The sequence below is a fragment of the Capra hircus genome, chromosome 18 (genome assembly GCF_001704415.2).
Source record: "Capra hircus breed San Clemente chromosome 18, ASM170441v1, whole genome shotgun sequence".
Taxonomy (NCBI): Eukaryota; Metazoa; Chordata; class Mammalia; order Artiodactyla; family Bovidae; genus Capra; species Capra hircus.
The window spans coordinates 10,620,367-10,637,871 of NC_030825.1; the positions used below are offsets into that span (position 1 = coordinate 10,620,367).

General features: G+C 45.1%; 1 protein-coding gene and 1 pseudogene across 2 annotated transcripts in view; both read left to right on the plus strand.

Annotated features, from left to right (window-relative positions):
- The window catches only part of CDH13 (cadherin 13), a 1,049,904-nt gene that overhangs the window by 124,530 nt on the left and 907,869 nt on the right, over window positions 1-17,505 (plus strand). The gene's annotated exons all lie outside the window — the stretch shown is intronic.
- On the plus strand, window positions 2,990-3,856 carry LOC102182900 (annotated as a pseudogene).

Consider the following 17,505-nt stretch of genomic DNA (forward strand, 5'->3'; position numbering starts at 1 on the left):
CCGCTGGAAGAGGGAAAGGGTCCAGCAACCACTGGACATCAGTCTCTTACCTCTTCACGTTTCTTACTTGCCTAACCCAGCAGACTTCCACAATTAAGACAGATTTTTATTCAGTCTAACAAGAAGATCAGAAGCAATTCAGGGTCAGCAGACTCACTTTTATGCCTTTAATATTTTGTATTTTGCCAATCTTTCAAGGTACTTTGAAGGTCCCCTGCTTTCTCATGAGGGCTGGGCACGAAGGTTCAGGAGCGATCATTGTAATGACATCTCTCTGATTAAAAAGACAGCTAGTGAAATCGAGATAGAACATCAAATTCAGACACATCATTAGCAGGATTCTATTTTGGCTAGGTCTAATCTTCTGCGGGGTCACCATGTTGCCTTCAATGAGGCTGACTATTTTATATCATTTAGATTGAAACAGACCCATCATGTCACAGGCAAATGCCTTTATCATATTTAATTAAGCCAACACCATGTAATAATCTCCCTGGTAATTATCCCTGGCCAGCACTTGAAAGCATGAAGGAACAAATAAAGCCCCCCAGTTGCAGGTATATGTAAGCTGTTACTCAGTGTCATGGCAGAAGAGTATTGACAAGTTACTGTGCAATACTAATTATACTAAGAAAATGTAAATGGCTTCATCAAAAAAAGAAAGAGCCAGATGGCAGGTTTTATATACTGTATCCTCATATGTTAGGAAATGGGGTATTAAAAAGGCATCCCGCCCTCTGCATCAGAGAAGAAGGAGGAATAAAGATACCTGTGTCTTTACGGATGCCAGACTGAACCTTCAACTGGGGAAACTGTTTGGAAGTAGGTAACAGTCAGAAGGACATTAGTGGCTGTTGGTATTTAGGTCTCATGATGCCCAGGACACAGGTGAAGGAATATTACTTAGGCTGATGCTGCCTTTTTCTTGTGATAGTAGCTGCTGGAGAGAGATGGGGGGAACTGACCTGTTCCATGGTGCCCTGGGCTTTTCCTTCATGCTGGCAAATGATAAATTATTCACAAAAAGACACGTACCTACCATGTGGTGAATCAGTGGGCCTCCATTGAGCTGGTTTTTCTAATGCATCAGCAAGAACAGACTTACCTGAGTGCATTGCAGTTAAAAAACAAAATTCAGTTGGAAACAATAGACTTAAGTCTGCAACAGCACATGGAAGAAAGGAAATTTGATTTCAAAGGTGAGATTTGGCAAGCCTGCGAATGCACTCTGAAAACTGCACAAGGAATTGGATTTTTAATAAGTGTAGAGTTAGTTCTGAGTTCTCTTGTTCATGAATTGCATACCATCTCACCCAGCTGCTGCCTCCAGCTAATGTCACCAGAGCTGAAGTGACATTCAAAGTGTAACTGTGGCTTGGGAATCATTTGAGTCTGATTCTCTGGCTAGGTTGGGCTGCTACCTGCCATAACACATGGCCGTTATTAGCCTTATTAGAAAACAAATTTGGAAACCATTAACCGAGAAGGGTGTTTGCATAGTAATGTTCTCCCTTACTTTCCACTCCTTATTATTTCATCTGTGTGTGTGTGTCTGCGTGTATGTTGTGCTATTGTTACTCAACCAGTCAATCAAAATGCTGTTTATTATAAAAGTAATTCTCCTTAATTAGAGAAAATTTGAGACATAAAAAAGGAAGAGAAAGAAAAGCACTCAAGGGTTGCAGCTCAAACATGATCATTAGTAACAATTTACTGTAGTTATTCAGGGCCTTCCCTTTATGCATGCATTTTAAATTGGTTTAGTTTTTATATGGTTAGACGACTCATGAATCATATATTCAATATTCTGCTTAAAAATCATCATAAGTTTAGCCTATATAATTAAATTAGCTGTAATTATGCTTTGAGCTGTATTACCATTCCATACACAGATATCATTTTATAATTTTTACACAGTCAGTTCTCAATGGCTACATAATATTCCTCTGTTTAGATATATCATGTTTTGGTTAAGTATTTCCTTACTGTAGCATTCTTGAACTCAGTATTCTCTTTTTTTTTTTTTCCTTTGTAGATTAAAAAATTTAAGCTGTGACTTTGGTATGAAGTTTGTTTCCTTCATTTCATAAATCTTTTCACATTGTTTCGCCGTTTTTTTATAAACATATTTTTCTTCAGTTCAGAAGTAAAGTTTTATTCTTTAATCAAACAACGGAGACAGTGCATGCTTCCTTGACAGGCCGGAAGGCCGTCCGGGGGCTTTACGGGGTCATCAGTCAGCGGGGAAGGGGCGGAGTTCTCGCAGAGCTCAGCAGCTGCGGTGCTCAGCCTCCAGGTCTCAGATCCGGGCCCAGCGTCCCTGCACGTGGCTCGCTGCCGCCATCTTGAACTGCGTGTCCGGCGAAGCTTCTGCACTCGGTCCTCCGAACCGAGGTGTCAGCACCGCTGTTTCGTACTTGGAACTCTGGTCAGATGCACTGGGTGTAAGATCTCTGTAAGTGGCCCCTATGAGCAAGTGAAACTAGACAGGACATAGTAAAGCTCTGGTTCTTGATGTCTCATCACAGAAAAAAATTCAGTGACCGACCAGGTGATAAGCAGGTAGTGGATCTATTTAGAGAGAAACGCGCTCCACAGTGTGGGCCGTCTCAGAAGGCCAGCGCTGCCTTGAGAGAAACACGCTCCAGAGAGTATGGGCTGTTGCAGTTGAGAGTGTCCTATGAACATAATTTTCAATGGTCATATATTTTTTAAAGGCAGAAAGCAGCTTTTCCATCAGGCAGAAAAGTAATCAGCCCTGATGGAGAAGCAGAGCTGAGCACGGCGGCCTGTAATTAAGGGACGCATGCCCTTCAGATTATCTCGTTAGTTTATCAAGAAAACATTTATTATAATTAATTCTCAGACAAGTTCTACCACTCCAAACCCACCCAACAGGGACTCTGAATCTGTCCAATCCGGGCAAAGCAAGACCTTTCGCTGGGTCCCCTGGATTTGGGCTGACTTTGCGCCTCCAAACAACCTTAGCATGATGTCTTATCTTAAGCAACTGCCTTATGCAGTCAGTGGGCTGAGTCTGACCGCTTCCGGCATGGACTTGCTGCACCCCTCGGTGGGCTACCCGGCCACCCCTTGGAAACAGGGGCAGGAGAGGACGACGCTCACCTGAGTGCAGCTGGATGTGCTGGAAGCACTGTTTGCTAAGACCCGATACCCAGACATCTTCACGTGGGAGGAGGTGGCGCTGAAAACCAATTTGCCTGAGTCCAGGGTACAGGCATGGTTTAAGATTCAAACAGCGAAGAGCCGCCAACAGGGGCAGCAAAAGCAGAATGGAGGTCAAAACAAAGTGAGACCTGCCAAAAAGAAGACGTCTTCTGCCTGGGAAGTGAGTTCAGAGGGTGGAACAAGTGGCCATATCACTCCCCCTTCTAGCGCCTCAGTCCCAGTCATTTCCAGCAGCAGTGATCCTGTGTCTGTCTGGAGCCCAGCCATCCCCCCATTGTCAGATCCCCTGTCCACCTCCTCTCCCTGCATGCAGAGGTTCTACCCCATGACCTGTACTGAGGCTTCAGGTTATAATCAGGATATGCTGGCTCAGTTTCCTACTTTTGGGGGCATGGACTGTGGATCTTATTTGACCCCTATGCATCACCAGCTTCCTGGACCAGGGACCGCATTCAGTCCCATGGGTACCAATGCAGTCACCAGCCATCTCAGTCAGTCCCCAGCCTCTCTTTTCACCCAGGGATGTGGAGCTTCAAGCTTGGGTTTTAACTCAACCACTGATTGCTTGGATTATAAGGACCAAATTGCCTCCTAGAAGGTTAACTTCAATGCTGACTGCTTGGATTATAAAGATCAAACATCTTCATGGAAATTCCAGGTTTTGTGAAGACCTGTGATCCTCACAAAAATCATCTTTTTGTGGGTGATTTTTAAATATACTGCGCTGGACATTCCAGTTTTAGCCAGGCATTGGTTAAAAGAGGTAGATGGTATGATGCTCAGACTCATCTTCTGATCAATGTCCTTGAAGGCATAGAAGGAAAATGAAAGGCCTTACTGAGGGCCTACCAACCAGCTACCTGAAATAGACAAATCAGCCTACTTAATACTTTAAGATTCTGTCATAGTTTTAGATCATTGGTTTTCCTGATTCACAGGGTGATTGGAAGCAGTCTAGCCATGTGCAACCAAATACCACCAAAAATAAACAAGCAGAGCTCAGTTGTGAGGGGAAGGAGGGAAGGACATAGCCTTCTTAAGCAGAGGTGTTCCAATATTTTAGCTAATCCATGGTTGAATCTTAGGAATGGACAGTGTCTCAAGCTCATTCACATTTCATGACCAACTGGTAGTTGGCACTGAAAAGCTTTTCAGGGCTGTGTGAATTGTGCGACTGATTGTCCTAGCTGCATTACTTTATTTAAAAAATAATGTTTATAAAGAGTCAGTATGTAGTTTAAGAGACAGTCAGTGTGTATCTCGTAGAAATGTTACATCTGTGGATTTTAGTCTGTGCTAGACTTCAAAACTGTGATCTCCTGTTATTGTATGCAGCCTTGAACTCCACCTCTGCAGAGTTTCTTCTGTGATTAAATAGGTTATAATTATAAGTAAATTCAGAGCAACTGAGTACTTATCTAAAAAGATTACCTTTGGCTGGAGGTGAGCTGCACTGAAACTTTACAAGAAAATGTCTCTGGACAAGGAGAGTAAGAGAAGAGAAATGAAAGGACAGTAATTCATCATGTAATTTACTGTTGGTAAGCCTAGCAGTAAAGAGACCTTGGTCAATTGCTCTGACCCTGATGAATTTATAAACTGAGATCATCGTTGTTTATGCTTGCAGATGTTAACTGGAAAAGTTGTATATGCCTAAACCTTTCTTCCTGGTTTGGCAGATACGTATAATTATATGAAAATGGTTCTAGCACACACACACGCACACGCACAAAAGCCTCATAACTGCTCCTTTGTGTTTAACTCCTTTAGCTACTCCTTTGTGTTCAACACTGAGATGAAGGTGCTCTCTAATTTTTTAGAATATTAAATGATAGTTTCATTAGTTAATCAAAATGCATTATGTACCAATTATATACAAAGCACTAGGCTAAACTGGTTATATTTGTGCTTAAAGCTTTTTCAAGTTTAGGAAGCTTTACTTAGGGTCTCTGAAATAGGTGCCGTTGAATTGAGTGGGATGTGTGCTTTTAAGGTTGTGGGTAGATGTTGCCTGATGGCTCTGGTGAAGCTCTGTTATTAATCTGTGTTACCACCAGCACTTCATGGGTGCTTGTTTCACCACTTCTAGGTGATAAATGTTATTTTCCCCCATGAGAAGAAGGTAGAGACCGTGGCACAAGAATCTTTACTGGATAATGAACAAAATGCTGGTCCCATCCCTTTGAGGGATCCTCGTTACTTGTTACCCTCCATGGAGCCCTGTCTGACTGCCCTGGTTTTGGAGGAAGGATGGAACTCAGAAACAAGCCATGCTTGGATTCTAAGGTCACAGAGCTGGTCAACTGGGACCAGAGCTTTTCCAGAAGACTCATTCGCTCTGCAGAGGGAGGATAAGGGGAGGTCCGTTTCAAGAAAGGACAGCCAAAGAGCTTAAACTCTGATTCCAAAGGGTGGTGAAAGCTCAGCAGGACATCACACAGTCCTCCTAGCTGGGAGGACTCAGTCATCCACGATTCCAAGTGAAGCTCTGACCTGGAGGGCAGGACAGACGCTGTCTTTAATAACAATAGGAACAACAGCAGCATTTATGGAAGACAGATCATGAGCCAGACTCTATGCTAATCCTCCTAGATGACTTATCTTTTTTCATTCTCCCAATAACCCTAGTAGTAGGGACTTTGTTGTTGTTCAGTCATGTCCGACTCTTTGTGACCCCGTGGACTGCAGTGCGCCAGGCTCCTCTTGCCTCCACTGTTTCCCAGAGTTTGCCCAGATTCATGTCCATTGAGCCGGTGATGCTATCCAACCATCTCATCCTCTGCCTCCCCCTTCTCCTTTTGCCTTCAGTCTTTCCCAGCATCAGGGGCTTTCCCAGTGGACTGGCTCTTCACATCAAGTGGCCATAGTGTTAGAACTTCATCTTTGGCATCAGTCCTTCTGATGAATATTCGGGGTTAATTTCCTTTAGACTTGACTGGTTTGATCTCCTTGTAGTCCCTGGGACTCTCAAGAGTCTTCTCCAGCACCATTATCTAATAAGGCAGGGACTTATTAGGCCCCTTTTATAGATGAAGAAATAGAAACTCATAGAGCTTAAGTAACTTTTTAGTCATACAGTCTGTAACAGAATCAGGACTTGAACTCAGAGCTTTAGAAGGCATGTTCTTGAAACTGTCAGTTTAGTTCCTCTGAAGCAGACAGCGGATGAGAAGTTGTGTGAAAGTGACCTGTTAGAAAGATTCCCAGGCAACACTGTTAGGGAGGTGGGGAAGTAAATCTGGGAAAGGGGAGGGTGAGCAAGGGTGTGGTGTCAGGCCAAGTCCTAGAGAGGTAAATTTGGCCTAATCCCCCAGGGAAACTGGAGAGTTGTGGGTGGCACTTCCATGTTGGCCCATTAGGGGGAAGGGGTCTTGAGTATTTATACCTCTGAACCAACCAGTCCAACCAGTTCTGGGGGCTTCTAGGATGAGAGACAAGCAGGAACATAAATGCCCAGACACTTCCTGTCCTCCCTGATTACAGGAAAAACAGATCCTGGCCACCAGGATGCAGCATTTGTAAAAGAGAAACACAGAGACCCATGGTGTGCAGGCAGTGGCTTGAAACTAACTGTTCATGAGTGTTGGATGTTAAATTGTTAGGAACTTTGCAAGCTAGTTAACCTCACATTGATAGCTTGAAATCAGCCACGGTGGGAGTAGTTACACCATGGAAATTGGCTTACATTACAAATTAGGGCTCTCCCATCCCCAGAGGTGGTGGTTAAATATTTACTGGCATACCACTGCAGGTGCTGGCTATTAGAAACGAATGCAGGCTGGGACTGGTGTGCAGTAAAGTGGCAAAGAGGGCTGAGGGGATGTGGATGGAGCTCTGATAGCATCTGCCGCCTTGCTAATCTATAGCAAGTGCTAAATGTATCATAAGCCAGCTCCTCGCCCACCCTCCTGCAGTCACTCACACACACACACACACCCCTCCTCCCCAACCCTCCTGCCGTCACACGCACGCACGCACGCACGCACGCGCGCGAGCGGCAAGGCAGGGGGCCCTGAGAGGAAGGGAACTGGTGAGAAGGAGGGTGACCAGCTGGATTTCAGGGCAGAGTCGCATCTCTGAAACTGGACAGGGCCGGGGGAGGAGGAATGACAAGCAGACAAACCTGGGAAGAAGCTAGATAACAGCTAACGGGACGAGTGAGCGTTTTGTGGTGCCAGACACTGAGTTAAATGCTTCACTATGGTGACTCTTCATGGGAGCCCTAGGAGGGAGAAGTTACCATCTTCTTCACCATCTCATTCAGCCCATGAGCCAGTGAGATGGGGGTATAAGGTGGTAAAAGGGTCATCAGGACGCCCCAGTGTTAATACCCTGATCTTACACAGTCTGGTTGTCAGAAAAGGAAATACAGAGGAGCACCAAAGCCAGAAGTAGTGGTTGGGTCTTGGTGTGGAAAGGATGGTACCCATCTCCCCTCAAGTGATGGCGCTCCAGATATACTGTCCTCCTCTCTCTGAATCAGCTCAAGGCTGGGGCCCATCACGCAGGATGCAGAGGCTGAGAAAGGCGGGAAAAACCTGGAGTATGGGCTGAGCCAGCAGACACATTTTCAGTCAGGCTAGTCTGAATTCTCTTGTGGCAGCAAAGATAAATGTCCCTCTTATTCTCGGTGGTTTTCTCTGCCACTCTGTGAAAGCCCCTCGTCTCCTTCCTCTGGTTTGCCCATCCCTGGATGGATGCGGTGGTCAGCAGCAAGGAAGCGCGCAGGCTCTTGGAAGTTGCCGCTTTAGCTTCCCCACTGCCGAGCTCTGCGCCTCGTGCTTTGGTGCCCCAGGGATCCTTTGACATGCTTTCACACGAGCGGTTTTGTAGCGGGAAGCAGTGGAGGTACTTGTCTCTGGGACATAGTGGAGGCATCCGAAAATTTCCTTGGAATATTAGCTCATTACAGTTTTCTGTTTGGGGTTTTTTCTCTTGGGCCTTATTCCATAACAGTCTAGAGCTGCCGTTCAGGTGCCATTGTTCTCCAGTACTTCTGCATTCTTCTCACTTACAAACATAAAGCAACTTCACTGAAGCAAACTGAACATAAAACCTTTCTTATTTTGCTGGTTACATTTTTTTCATTTCCTTAATTCATCCAAGAATATTGTTTTCCTTTACATCTAATTATTTGACGGAGCTTACTTTAAAAAGAAAAATCTGTCTACCACTAGGTCAAGAATGTAGGTCTGGGGCCATACTGCCTGGGTTTGAGGCCCAGATCTCCCATTTACCGTGTACAACTTGAGATCTGTTCCTCACTTTCTGTATGTGTTGGCTTGTCCATCTGTAAATTGCAGCTACTTAACAGTACTTTTCTCACAGGTTATTGGGAGAGAGAAGCGGGTGCGTATGCGCAGAGCCCTTAGAAATACGTCTGGCCCAGAGTAAGTGCTGTGTATTGTCAGCTACCACCATGCATTCTTCAAGTTTTAATCTTGACCTGCAAGAAAGAATTCTTGTATTCAAGAAGCATAAATGCTTAGCATATGCTTGGTTTTGTGCCATGCTTTTCCTTATCTACAACTTAATTCTCACCACCGCACTGTGTTAGTCATTATTGTTCTCGTATTCTGGGGTCTGAACCCTGGAGGCGCCACGTGCCACGTGTTTTGTCCAGGATTGGTGAGGCTGTGCTCTAACCACAGACCAGCGCAGGTCTCAGAATTTGTTCACAACACAGGTTTAGTTCTCTCTCTTGAGAAACCAAGTCAGGGAGCACTCCCCTATGAGGGGGCTGCGTGAGTGAGGCTGCCCTCTCTAATTGCCCCTCCAGGACGAACTGTGCCCCTACAATTGCTGCTGCTGGGCAAAGAGCATTGGGAAAGTCTCCTCGAAGATGCTGTGACCTGGAAAGGAAGCAAGAGCGCCTCAAGGTCTCTGCCCAGTGGTCTTGGGAATCGTAACCCTCCCACGTGCTTGGAAGGAGAACAGGGCAGGGTGCGGTGGGCGAGGGAAGTCTTCACCACCCACATGTGATTTTGAGCACATTGCTTAACTGTTAAGCTTCAGTTTCCTTTTTCGTGAAATGGGAGTGGAAATTGGACCTACTACTACTACGTAGTTGTGATACCGAGTGAATGAGATATGAGAACGTAAAGCTTTTAGAATAGTACCTGGCACACAGGAAACAGCCGTTTTGTGGTCACTAGTATCATTCTCTGCAGGAGAATAAACAGTGCTTCGTAAATCAGGGGTTTCCGTAGCCACCACTTTGGATTCAATCATGAGTGAACTTGAATTTCAGCTGTCACTTACCATCTGTATGAGCCTGGGAAGTAGTGTGCCTTCTCTTACCTTCACTCTCCTCATCTACAAACTGGAGTGGACTCATACCCTTCTCACAGGCTGTGTCAAGGATAGGATCACTAACATGTATTGATTCTTCAGTAAGATGAGCCAAGTGTTTAAAATCCGGTGCATCGGCTGAAGAAACTGAGCCACAGAGAGGTTAAGTAAGATGCTTGACGTTCTCTAGTGCATTGGTGAACACTGGAGCTAGGATTAAAAACCAGGTGGTTTGGCTTCTCAGCCAGTGACCTTAACTCGTACACCTCGCAGCCTCCCGGAGGCCCGCTAAGAAAGCTCCCCGCACAGGCCGGACACACCGTGGCCCTCTCAGCATCAGTGCGTTCCTTCCTTGTGTGAATGCATGCTGAAGGAAATTCCCTTAGCTTGTTCCTGGGCTAGATTCCTGAGACATTTGCTGTTGGCTGTTTTCTGTGAATGGATGGAGGTGTGAAGAGAGGAACAGGAAAGGGTAGTATTTATGCCACGTGCCTTTGCAAGAGTATCAAAACCTGTGTACAGAAAAGCCTAGCACGGAGCTGGTGCTCACTGAACAGGAGCCCTTGATTGTTTTTAATAAGCGGTCATGCTTATGGGGAGTCTCAGGAAAATGGGACGCGCAAAAGGACCAGATGGACATAGTGGCAAATTTACTAATACACAAACAGCCCACAGACAGGGACCTTCTTTTCACATAAGAATCTATTTGGTTTTGGAAGCACCAGTTTTAACTGAATGAGGAGGTTAAATCCATACTCTGTGTTCTAGTTTCATTGTGCCTTGATGGGATGACTATGACGTTGGTTTTCTTACCAGAGTAAACACCCGGTAATTAAAGGTATAATGAGACATGGGGGAACTGTCTTGGGAAAGAACTGGTGAGGAAACTTCATTCTGCCCTTTCTCTACCAGGGAAGAGGCAGGGGCTTCCACTTCCTGCTGTAGTGCAGATAGAGAACTAAGTGTCCTAGCACTTTGCACAGGACTAAAGCCCTGGAAATTTTGGTTACACCCTGAGACTCAGTTACCAGGCTCAAAGTCAGTTTCTGCTATGTGCCAGATACTGTGCTTTTCACAGACATCCAGTTTACCTTTCTCAGAAAACGGATGAAACCAAGGTTCTTACACCAACTGTACAGATGAGGAAGTTGAAGATCAGCCTAGTGAGACCTGAGGTCAGTCCAAATGTGGCAGAACTGACAAAAGACGTAACGGTGCGGAGATGTGGTATCCAGATGGTTCCCAGGCTTTTATGTTCCATAACTCCACTGTATGTTCTTTGTGAACAGTGTCCTCTAGAGTTGGGCAATTTGAGGAGCCCTGTGTGGGATGAGCTGAAACATTAAGTAGATGCAACAGGCCTTGTCTTTCCTGACAGTTTTGTACTCCAGTCCATAATATATCTATGTTGCTTGTCTAATGGTACGTAACAAATTACTCTAAGACTTAGTGGCTTAAAATTGCAAAATTTATTATCTCAAAGCTTCTGTATGCCAGAAATCAGATGAGGAAACTGAGGTACAGAGAAGTTACCCAACATCACATAGCTGGTTGGTGCTTAGGTTGGTGCTCTGGCTACATAAAGGCTGCAGTCATCTCCAGGTTCTACTGGGCATGTGTTCACTTGCAAGCTTACTTATGAGGTTGGTGGCAGGATCCTGTCCTTGAGGCCGCTAGGACCTTACCTCCTTCTTGGCTCTTGGCTGGGGGAAGCCTTCGGTTCCTTGCCATATGGACTTCTCTGTAGATCAGTTCGCAACATTGAGGCATGCTTTTCCAGAGTGAACAAGCGAGAAGAAACAAAGATCCAAAAGGCCAACAAGACAGAAATCATAGTCTTCAGCAACATAATCACGGAGGAGGTATCCCACCCCCATTGCCATATTCTATTAATTAGAAGCAAGTCACTAAGTCCATTCCATGCTTAACAGGAGGGGTTACCCAAGAGCATGCATGCAGGATGGCAGGGATCTCTGAAAGTTGGGTATTGCCTACCACACCATCTGTGATTCAGTTCAGTTCAGTTCAGTCGCTCAGCCGTGTCCGACTCTTTGTGACCCCATGGACTGCAGCACGCCAGGCCTCCCTGTCCATCACCAACTCTCGGAGTTCACTCAGACTCATGTCCATCGAGTCGGTGATGCCATCCAGCCATCTCATCCTCTGTCGTCCCCTTCTCCTCCTGCCCCCAATTCCTCCCAGGATCGGGGTCTTTTCCAATGAGTCAACTCTTCGCATGAGGTGGCCAAAGTACTGGAGTTTCAGCTTTAGCATCATTCCATCTGTGATTACTTGAATGCAAAATAATGCTTCAAATTACTTATACTGAGTAAAATTGTCTTTCCAGATATACTTGCTTGTCTTGAGAAGTCATGCACACCCTTGTGCCTGCCTACATACTCTTCATAGCATAAAGCATCCCTTTCTGCAAAGCCCAGGATAGCCATCAAGCTTTACCGGTCTAGACATATTAAGTCTCTTTTGATAACTTTCTATCCAGCTGCTTTGATCCATGATGCTAAAGCCAGGAGAGCTGCTAAGTTCTGAGTGATGGAGCATTGCCATGTAGCTGCCATGTCCTTTCTACATAGTACGTGCTGGCCTGTAAAGCAGTCTCCCTGGAGTGGAAGACTTTCTGCTTTCTCATGATGCAGACTTTGCCTCAGACCCCATTGAAGCTCCTCTTTGGGAATGGCCTTTGGAGTCCCACCAAAACAAAACAAAAATCTGCCCCCTTTCTTTAAGATGTGATCACCAGGGAGTATTTATTACCTATGGTTGTCTGGGAGGCATCCCCTTGCTTATTTATTATTCCATTTTCTTCCTAGAACTAATAGTTTTGATCTCAGCCCTAACCAGAGCCCTAGTATAACAGCTTTATGCTTTGGGCACATAGGCAATAGGAACTGGTATTTAATCATTTCCAAATTTAAGACATGGCAAAGACTACCACCTCCCTTCCTATCTTTCAATAGGGGACTTAAAATGTTAGATTGACTGTCTCGGGGACTGACATCCTAGATTGTGAATCCTGGGATAGTTTTAAATAAAAGTGTATGTATGAGAAAAGAGAATGATCAGGAATCCACCCTGAGGATTGCTGGGTATGTTCATAAATCTCAGATGGAAATATTGAGATCCCAGAGAGTGAGGAAAGGTGCTGGGCTTTGTAGCAGAAATGAAAGAAAGCCTGGAAGTGTAAAGACTGGGGAGGGGGGAGGATAAAGCTTGAGTAATCAGCCTATTAGAAGTTACTTTTTTAATGGAATAAATATGTAAAGATGCCATGTGCTAAGTTGCATTCTAAGCACTTGAAACATTTACCCCTAGGAGGAAAGTGTAAGTTGCCCCATTTTACAGATGAAGAAACTGAGGGACCGAGAAATTGAGCACTTGCCCAATGTCACACAGCTGGTAGGAAGCAGTCCATCTTAAGAACCTATGTCTCTACCATTGCACTTTGCTGCCTCCCAGAACCATCCACCCAGAAGAGAGCAGAGGCTGCTCCAGGAATTCCTGTGCAGAGCTCAGGGGTCCCTGTGAAATCAGGCTGCTCGCACAGCAGGGCTTATTCTCCAGGGTTCTGGAGAAATGATTGCTTACCTGAGGCAGAAGGAATTTAAAGTAGGTTGTGCAGAAGAGAGGGCTTGGGAGTGGATGTAGAAGGGTGGTCAGTGGTTCCAAAGAGCAGGGCTGTAGGAGGCAGGAAGGAAGCCAGAAAAAATGGGAAATGAAGATTTAAACCCACCTAAGAATTTTCCCGTAACCAATCAGCTCTACTTTGGGAATTTCCCCGGGTACCCCCCTCTCCCACTGGAACCAGATAGCTGGAGTTGTTCAGACTGGGGAAAGTGAGCCGGGGTGCCTGTGTGAGTGTGTGCTTACTCTCACGTTTTTTGTGTGTAGCAGATGGTGGCAGGAGGATACTGGGGGGAGGCTAAGTGCAGACAAGAGAAAGGAGGAGGGTCATGTCTGGTCGCACACACGTACCTTTGACAGCGAATCGATCTGTCCCCCAAAGAGCCAGGTACATCTGTACATGTGTATTATGTCGGCGGCACCTTTCCCAGACAGGTGCACTTCCGGGGACACAGCCTTGTGCCAGGAGCAGATTCCTTTTGCCCAGGATTTCAGGTGCATAGGTGATTGACGTAAACAAACTGAAAACTTGGTTTAAATCAAACAACGAGTTTTGCAGCACATCTAATGACACAATCTCTTGCTCCCTTTTCATTTGTAGCACCTGGGGGAGGGGAGGCTAGTGCTATACGTTTAAGAGGAGAACCACGGGCGTGTTTACAGACCCAAGTGGTTGCAACAGAACTGGCTTATTAGAAAGTGCTGTCTTCACTTCCCCTGCAAAAATTCAAGGAAGGACCTGGGGATTCAAGGAGGTGGAGGAGCCCTCTCTCATTGCCAGTCCTTCATGTGCTGTCTGATAAGGGTGTAGCCAGCAGGCTAGAAACAACTGCAGGGGAGCAAGGGATATAAATATTCAGTCGTGACAGTCCCCAAAGGATAAATGACAGCAGCCTGTGCAACGTGCCTTCTGCTCATTTTAAACTGACTCTTCTCTTCCACACCCGAGCTGACATATTAGTAAATTGATTCCAGGTGATGCTGACATTTCGTCATTATCACTATCTATAATTTTCATCTTATTCCATTGAATATTTTGATCATTTAAAATAGAGTAGCATACCTAATAGTGGTCATTAGTTTAGCTCAAGGGAAAATTCATGGTTTAATAAACTCACTCTAGAAATAACTTACTAAAATTACAATTGGCATGATTACCTTCCTATTTTTTTCATAAAAAATAAAGCAGACTAATTTTATCCAAGCTGACAGCTTTTCTCTTTCAAACTGGCTCATTGTTCTATTGTTTTCTTAGAGGAAGGAAAGACATCTATAACACAGTAGTAGTAATAAAAAACGTAATAACCCAACACACAAAAACAAGGGTTATGTTTCATCCTGTGTTTGGCAGGAGCTGAATACTATACATTCTCTTATTTTCTGACTCACTGTGGACTGGAGCGAGGAGAGCCCTGTGGCTTTGAGACAAGGTCATGTTTGGGGGAGTCGGGAGTCAGAACTCTGTCCTGCCTGTCTGAAGGGGCCACTTTGTGAGGATAGACTGGGCAGGCGGTGGTCTGGGCTTGACTCCCTTTCTTCCCCCAGGGTTGGTTTTTGTTTTAAAGGCATCTTCTGCAGCCCGCCTCCAAGTTATTTTCAGGTATCATTTCTGAACGATAAAAGGGCCAGTTTTAACGTGTAAGGCAATTATTTTTTAAAAGGTGATGGGTCAGTTTTGACTATGGCCAGGCAGTGCTGTTAAGGGCTACCACAGGGAAGCTTTTTACCAGCTCGCCAATAGGTGGAAAATTGGAGTATTCCCCATATTTCTTCAACTCTGGGGAACACAGTCCCCAAAGGGCCTGCCTATTGTTACACTTGCTGGCAGCTTGGGGTTTGTGAGTTTATTTAAGGGATTAATGGTTGGAGATTATTTTAGTGGAAGTAAGCAGTGCTGTTGATGTACATATTGGCACCCTGATGCTTGAGGTCATTCTTCATTTATTCATCTAGCTCCCCACTCACCCTCACTCATCAAGCATCTGGTCATCCTGTATTCATCCGCCTATCCATCCACCCATCGATTAATCTGTCGTCTATCCATCCATCTATCCATCCATCCCACCCACCCACCAACCCATTTACCCACCTGTTTAACTATAAATCCATTTATCCATTCATCCTTTCATGTATCTACCCATTCAACTACCCTCTCATCCATAAAGAGAATCTTATCCATCCATCCAACCACCCATCCTTAAAAAATAATTTAGCAAACATTTATCAAACCTCTAGGCTTTGGTAATAGAGACACTTAAGTCACAGTTCTGTCCGTAAGGAGCTTATCATATCAACAAAAAATTACATAGTAGAATGCCGAGCTCTACTATAGGGAACTATGCCATGTGGCTGTGGGAATTCTCCAAGAAGGACCGGCTTGCTTTGAATGATCCAAAAATGATGTCCGTTTGCACACCATAATGTTACGCATGGTAAATATGGGAGTTACTACTGGGTGGGAAAAATGACAACAGGAAATTGAGCAGTGGATGACTGTCCAGGCCCTAAGTTCTCTCTGCATATTGGTTTGCTGTTCAGTGGAACCACTCATATTCAGGTAGGGACCCTGCCAGGAAGCAGAAAGTATTGGGGTATTATTAAGGCACCAGGCAGGTGAAGGAAACTGAAGAAAGGCCCTCAAAAAGCCAAACAAAAGAACTAGGATTCAGGATGGGCATCTGGTTCTGAATGAAGGGAAGGAGAAAAGAAGAAACTAATGGAGGAATGAAGAGATAAACAAATGAACTATATATGTGGATAAATACATCTTTGGTTACAGACCGAATTGCAAACTCATATTCAATCAACATAGACACTGAATATAACTTTGCCTGATGACATCTTTGACCAAAACCAAGCCAATAACAACAACATCAGCTCCATCACAAAGCACAGGCGGCAGCCGGCCTTCTCTCTGCCTTGCTCCTGCTGTTGGTGAGCCTGCAGGAATCCTCACAGGCACAAACTGCCTTTCAGATCCAACTGCCTGGCACTCAGTTCTGCAAAGAGGCCTGGGCAAAGCCTTTATGACTTTCCCAGAGGCCTCTGGTCTCTGTTGAAACACAGCAGCTGTTACCAGGGGCAACTCCACTTCCCAAACAAGAACATGGGCTTTGTGGAGCTTTCCCAGGTGCTGTGGGCCCAGCATTGCCAAAAATGCCCGAGACTCTCACAGTCTCCTCCCCGCCATGGAGCTTAAATAGACTGGAAGCAAATTCTTGTTGACAACAGGTGTGGCTCAATGTGAGAAAATGTTCCATTCCGTTATTGCAGGGCTGGCACCAAGGGGCATTTCCTGGGGAAGAAACAGGCTTCCAGGAGCATGCGAGGTCCATACCCAGAGCAGAAAAGAGCTCACTTCCTCCCTTTCAGGGCCGAAGGCCTCACCACTGGATGAGCAGGTGCTCGTCATACATACAGAGGTTTCCATAGCCAAAGGAAGGCTGGGCGGGGAGGTGCGGGCTTCCTGGCCAGGAAACTCCAACCAGCTGACTGACTAGGCTCTTTGTGCTGGTGGGGAACTGGCTGCATTGTCATTAACTCAGCTAGATTAACTTGCTTGGCAGAATCTGACAAAGCTTGAGACAGAGATTGGGCTCTGAGGGCACAGAGAGGCAACCTCTAGGAGGTGGGGGTCCAGCCCTGAGACTACTTGACAGAAACCCCAAGGACATTAGAGAACTTTTATTCATTTGAAAAATCTGGCTAGTGATTCCTTCTATCCCTGACCTGTCTTAGGGGCAAAAGTAAATCTACACTGAGCTAAATAGAATTGGTTGCTATGTGATATTCTAATTTCAGTGAGAAAACTGTTCAATTTTCTACTTCTTTGAGATGGCCTCTCCTTCTGATTGTAAGGGGTCATCCATACCAGGGTTTTATGTGCAATTACTAGGGCAACAAGTAAGGATAGAGAGAAACATAAGAGGCAATGGCAGCTCTCTTATAAGAAACACTGGTAATCAGAGTATTCTTAGTTATTAAGGATTAAGTCCATGGAGGGAAAGAGTTAAATGGATATAGAAAATTTTTGTTAAATACTGATTTTTTTTCATAATATTATACTTTGTCAGAAACTCAATTTGCTTTTTCCTTCTCTCTCCTCGGGCTCCACATATACGTTCACATGGAGCTGTGAGTGTGTATGTGAGGAAGGTAACCATTTTTCACTCATTTCCAAGACCTAGAATCCTATGTATTGGTATCCTAATGTATTAGGGTGGGCAAAGATGGTGCAGGATCAGATTGACCTTGAAAGTTCAGTGGTTTAACAGCACAGACTTCATTTCCTACTCACGCAGCAGTTCTGGGCCAGCAATTGAGGTCTGAGAGTCTCTTCCATGAGGTCATTCAGGAACCCAGGCCAATAGGCGGCTCAGCCATTTT